A 6,000-nucleotide genomic window follows, 5' to 3' on the forward strand; every position below is an offset into this window, starting at 1 on the left:
AATGATCAGAGTTATAAACACACCATGATTATTATTATGATAAACCGGGAATTTAATCCCTTTTGATACAAACATAAGTTTTATAGAGTTAAACTCTAATTTACAAAACACGTTTCTTTATTCTGGTGACAAGCCACTTATTTAAGCTGGAAGCCCGCAGGCATCATTCCTTTGTCTCAAACAAGTCACCTGAAACATGTTTAAAATATTTGATCAGCAAGTAATACTGGTAAGTACATTCATTTGTAAATGACATAATTTTACAGTTACAACATTAAGATGTTTTTACATCTGCCTGCTTACAAATTACCGAAAGGTACTTGTCACTCGACCGTATCTATGACTGTGGTCATATTACTTATTGGCTAACACTTGTCCAATAAGTAACGTGTAATAGCCCAGTAGGCAAGCCTTGTATACAAAACCCCACAATACCAGTAGTGTCACACCCCAACCTACAGCAGAAATGCCGGGGCGCAAACTGATTGCCATAGATCACAAGGTACTATCATGCAATTGTAAAGCGACAATATCTAATTAATTTATTAATTGTCAACGAACATTTAAGTACAACAAAAATAGGGAAAATTACAATACAAAACCAACTATTCTTGTTTATGTTTAACATTCTAAGGTCATCTCTACGTGAGCTTCAGTTCGATAAGCAATCCAATCTATAACCCGCAAATGCGTACAAAATATATATATTTGTCAACAACACATGTTGATTGAGTAGATTCACCAGTTTTGACACAAACAGAAATAGTAATAATATATAATGATATAAGTGAATAAAAATAGGCAAAACTGTTATCTGTGAGTATAAACAATTAAACCATAGCACATACATAAACAATCAACCATAAAGAAAGGGCTAAACCGTTGCCATGCGAATGGGCATTGGTTACCAAAAATGAGGTGTCGGTGAAACCATTGCCAATGTGATCGGGCTCCGGCCACTACGACGGTCATATGATCATACTATAATTAGATTATGTTGGACCTCTCCGAATGCGATTCAAGTAAGCAAAGTAAGCAAATAGCAAGTAACATGCAATCATTCAATTGATACACAACACAAAGATCACAGTTTGCGTTTGAGAAATAATAAGATAAGTAATATGATAAATGGTACGCAAATGTCCCCAAAACATTTGAAAACAAGTAAAATAGGGGAGTGATTACTCACCTGATCGGATAAACGAAATATAAGAATGGTGATGTGAGAATGATGAGAAAAGTAACCCTTCAGGATAAACCGTCCAGAATTCCTAGTTAAATAATATTAATATAAATCAATTATAAATGACTTGTTGAATATATATGGATAAATGACACTTGAGACATTTATTTTTCGTAGTTACACACTAACATAATATATGGACCAACTTGTTGGATATTGCTGGATCGATGTAGTGCTTTCAAGTTGTATAAATAATGAGATGCGTTTGGACCACGTTCAAAAATGACAAAGAACACGTGACTTTAAACATCACTTATTTTTGTTTGGTTCATGTATATTTAACTAGTAAGTTTCACCTCTGCGTTGTCACGGAAAAATGGCTTTGTATAACCGAAACATAAAAATCGAAATGTATATTTAGTAATCTTGATTTTTGTTAACGGAATAATAACAATTTTAATACAATAACCAAAAGAAAAACATTTAGTAAATATAAACGTTACATACAAAGAAAAAACTAAATTATATTCCATCGATATAAAAATATACGCTATTTTGAATCGAATTCGAAGTTAGTACCATACTAGGAATATTGAAACCGAATATGAGGAACAACACAAACAAAATTTCATACCGGTTATGGCTAATATGTACAACATCGATCCATACCGATATTGCAAGAATATTGAAAATACCAAAACCGACTCGTACCAAACCCGAAAACCGTAAAAGTGAATACGAATACTAGCTAGTTGTTTGGTCGGTATTAGTACTAGTACTTGGTAAAAAAAAATGCTGATCCTAGTTTTCAATAGCAAAAAGATACTTTATTCTGTTTCAATATTGAAATACATATTACAAAACACACTAAGTGGAAACTAGTTATACAAGAAACAAACATTAAACATGCATCACGATCAGCACTTGCATTTTGGGATAACCATCAGAGGCTCTTTCCTTTGTGAAATTATGCCAAAGTTTTCAGTCATGTCTAGTTTGGAAACATCTTCCATACTACCAGGAAGAAACCAATCAAAGTCCCAGACTAACGAAGCCAACATAAGGTGAATCTGCTTAATCGCGTAAGGATACCCCGGACACATCCTCCTTCCAACACCAAACGGTAAAAACTTAAAATCTTGCCCTTTGAAATCCACATTAGAGTTACAAAACCTCTCGGGTTTGAATGCCAATGGGTCTTCCCAAAGACTAGGGTCCCGTCCCATTGCCCAAACATTTATTACTAGCTGAGAGTTTTTAGGGACCGTATAGTTCATGATTTTACATCCTTCTAAGATGGCTTGTGGATGTAAAAGTGGTGCCGGTGGATGTAATCTTAGTGTTTTTTTGACACAAGCATGTAGGTAAGGAAGTTGGGACATGTGTGACTCTTTGATGCATGTCGTTGAACCGATTTCTTTCTCAAGTTCGTTTTGTATCGTGATCATAGCTTGTTTGTTCTTGATCAACTCGGCTAACGCCCACTCGATAGTTGAAGCTGTACTGTGTGTTCCTCCTGAAAATAGTTCCTGTAGTATAGAAATTCTATTAGTATATAATCTATATAACTCATATACTCATAAATGAATTGATTTTAGCTATTTCAGATCTAGGGGTGTGAATTTATAACAAATCATAAATCTAACGTAAATGTTGTGGATTTGGATCTAGTTTAAACAGTTCGAGTCAGCTTCCTATCAAACTCATCAAAATATTTTAGCTGGCCATGTTGGGTTCCTGATGGGTTCACGGGTTGACGCGCCTAAGCCGTTTACTTTTTATATATTTTCAAATGTGTAGTAGTAGTTTAAAATAGTCTGGTGATCTATACAAATTATTAAAATTGAAAGACAATTGACGTGAACTTTTATTATTAAAATAAAAGTTGATAGGCAATACATGTATATTTTTTAGTTGTCAATTTGTTGCTTTAATATGCGATAAACAAAGTCAGCTTAAACAGATTGTACTGGCCTGTAAACCCGTGACTAATTGTTTTAATATACATGTGTATATTATGTTGTCAATTTGTAATTTTAATATGCAATAGGAAAATCAGCTTAAAAGAAGATAAGATAATTAAAAAGGGAGCCACTTACAACAGTCAACTGGTTAATCTGCAGATCTGAAAATCCACATCTGAGCATAGTATCCAAGAAATCATGTTCATGATCTGAATCTATACCTTTCTGGGATACCCGTCTATCCTTAATTATACGTTCCCATACGCTAAATGCCTCGTTCATAGCATCGGATGTTTTTTTCTTCAGACCTTGAGGGTCTAACCTTTCAAATATTGGGTAAAAATCTGCTATGTTTGGGGTGGTTCCGAGCTTCATCAACCTATAAAGTGCTCGTTTTAAACCGCTACTTTCTTTCTCATCACTCTCTAAACCAATGAAATCCTCCGAGAAACAAATGTTACCTGGTATTAGATAAAAGATATTAGTTCAAATTTATTACGTACATAAGAATTTTTTTATAAACACGGTGATGCTAATTCTAATTGCTGTATTATAGAGCAAAATTGTTCATATATACGACCATGTGACTGTATCATTTATCAATAATTCTTGTCTTTGTTAGCCACAACATCATACGTGCCAGCTGTATCACTTGCCATATTTAAATCATATGATCATTTTGCGCATGCAATATATGACTATTTTCCCCTGTCATACAAAAATACAACTGGAATAGACCATACGATGTGAATAACACCTCAATAGTGTCTTGACAGTGTGTCGAGTTAAATATCTATCTCTAGCCTTACAATTTTATATCAATAATTGTATAAGTTAAAGAAAGTACCTAATATGTTAACAGTGGTGGCAAACACAAGCTCTCGAACATTTACCACCTTCCCTTGTTTACTCCTCAAGAACTCCACCATCGTAGCAACATTTCTCCCCCTCAAAACCTTTAACCGAGAACAACTCCGTCCGACACAACGACCTTAAAACCTTCCAATGATCAGTACACTCAGTAGCCCAAATAAGTGAATAATCTTGCAGCCCATCTTGTCCAGCTTTCGGCACCCATCGGTACGTGGGCAGCCTATCATGGGCTCTCATGATCTCCGTTGCAGCCATCGGAGACGACCCGACCACAAACAAATGAGTCCCAAGTTTCACCGAGCACAGTGGACCATATGACCGGGCTAGCTCAGTCAAGTAGATATGGGCACCTTTTAGCATATATGGAAGGTTACCTAGTACTGGCCATGAATATGGACCCGGTGGAATGTTTTGAGTGGCTGATGTCTTGGTACTTCTAGTACGGATAACGATTATTAAGGCCAAGAGGGGTGGCAGGAGAAGGAGGAATAAGTGGTCGGAAAACATGTTTGTTTTTTTTTTGTTGGATGTGTTGCGAGGTGACCGATGAAGGATAAATATTAAGTGAGTCGGCTAGTTGGAGCACCACCGATATGATTCTGTCTTTCCTTTATCTTAATGTTTACGAATTTAGTAAATATGAGAATTGTTGGTTTTTGGGCTGAATATAATTAGAAAATTAACAAGTTGTGAATGGAACTTTAGTTGTGATTGGTGCTGAATTAACTTGAGTTAACTTTATTTAATAAGAAGGATTAAATATAGTAAAATGGTATAGATGGTATAGTGGTAAGAGATCTATTCTTTTTTAATGGAGACGAATGTTCGATTTTTATTTGGGCTAACTCGAAGGATATCTGTGTGAAGGGATGAATCCGGGCTTTAATCCCATGTTCAAACCCGACAAGGTGCGAGAGTTTAAAGATTCCATCCGGTTCCTGCGCATCAGGGGGTACAGTCTCATGGCGGTCGAAGAGTCAACCTTGGACATACCTCAGAAAAGGTAGGTTTACACGTGAGATTCTTTGCCATTCAAAAAACAAAGTAAAATGGTTCTTGTAATTTTTGTTGGAATTTTCGGCGGGAATTCAGTTTCAATGAGTATCAGCGTGATTCAATTTTTAGACTATCTATATTCACAACCCAACCAACCCAATCTTTAAATAAAAAATTAATTTCTCACTCATTCATATAAACAACCCAACTTCTCAACCCAATCTAACTTTTCACCCTTATTCATAACCTAACCCAAAATAATCTTTTTTATTAAATAACTTTTGAGTATTTAAAATATAGAGTAAATTGCCATTTTTGTTCTTGTGATTTGGCAAATAAAACGAATTCAGTAAAAATAAGTTTATACTTTTTCATATGGATCACCCACGTTTATACTTTTTCATATGGATCATTCACGTTTTTCAATTCTTGCCAAGTACATCCAAATCACTAACACCATAAATTTAATCGTTAAGTCATAGGTAGACATGTCTTTTCACTCTTTCTCTATTATAATACTTATTTCAATGAACTGCGGTTTTCATCCCTGTGGGTTGTCTAAATTTGCGGTTTTAGTCCACTAGTTTCAACTTTGCAATTTGTGTCCCTATCAAATTTTTGATTTTCGTCTTTTCATTTCACTTGCAATTAAACCCGAATTTATTAACTCCGTTAAGTCTGGTCGTTAACCCATCTGCGTGCCCCTCACGCGACGACAGTTTTGTAATTTTTCTCTCCAAATAAACCCCATGTGAACGGCACACTGATGGGTTTAACGACCAGACTTAACGAGATTAGTGAATTCAGGTTTAGTTGGAAGTGAAATGAAACCATAAGGATGAAAATTACAAATTTGAAACTACTGGACTAAAACCGCAGATTTGGACAAACCACAGGGACGAAAACCGCAGTTCACTGAAATAAGTATTATAATAAAGAAAGAGTGAAAAGACATTTTAACCCTTGACTTAATGATTTAATTTA

General features: G+C 35.1%; 1 pseudogene across 1 annotated transcript; it reads right to left on the minus strand.

Moving 5' to 3' along the window:
- Positions 1-1,998: 1,998 nt before the first annotated feature.
- On the minus strand, positions 1,999-4,533 carry LOC143599547 (putative (S)-N-methylcoclaurine 3'-hydroxylase isozyme 2; annotated as a pseudogene). The gene is made up of 3 exons (XR_013147315.1): positions 3,995-4,533; positions 3,283-3,608; positions 1,999-2,712 (listed from the first exon to the last, which is right to left on the minus strand). The product of XR_013147315.1 is annotated as a putative (S)-N-methylcoclaurine 3'-hydroxylase isozyme 2 (transcript).
- Between the last annotated feature and the right edge of the window lie 1,467 nt (positions 4,534-6,000).

This window comes from Bidens hawaiensis, unplaced genomic scaffold, assembly GCF_021521415.1.
Source record: "Bidens hawaiensis isolate Kalapana, Puna unplaced genomic scaffold, B.hawaiensis_p1.1 tig00052337_1, whole genome shotgun sequence".
Classification (NCBI taxonomy): domain Eukaryota; kingdom Viridiplantae; phylum Streptophyta; class Magnoliopsida; order Asterales; family Asteraceae; genus Bidens; species Bidens hawaiensis.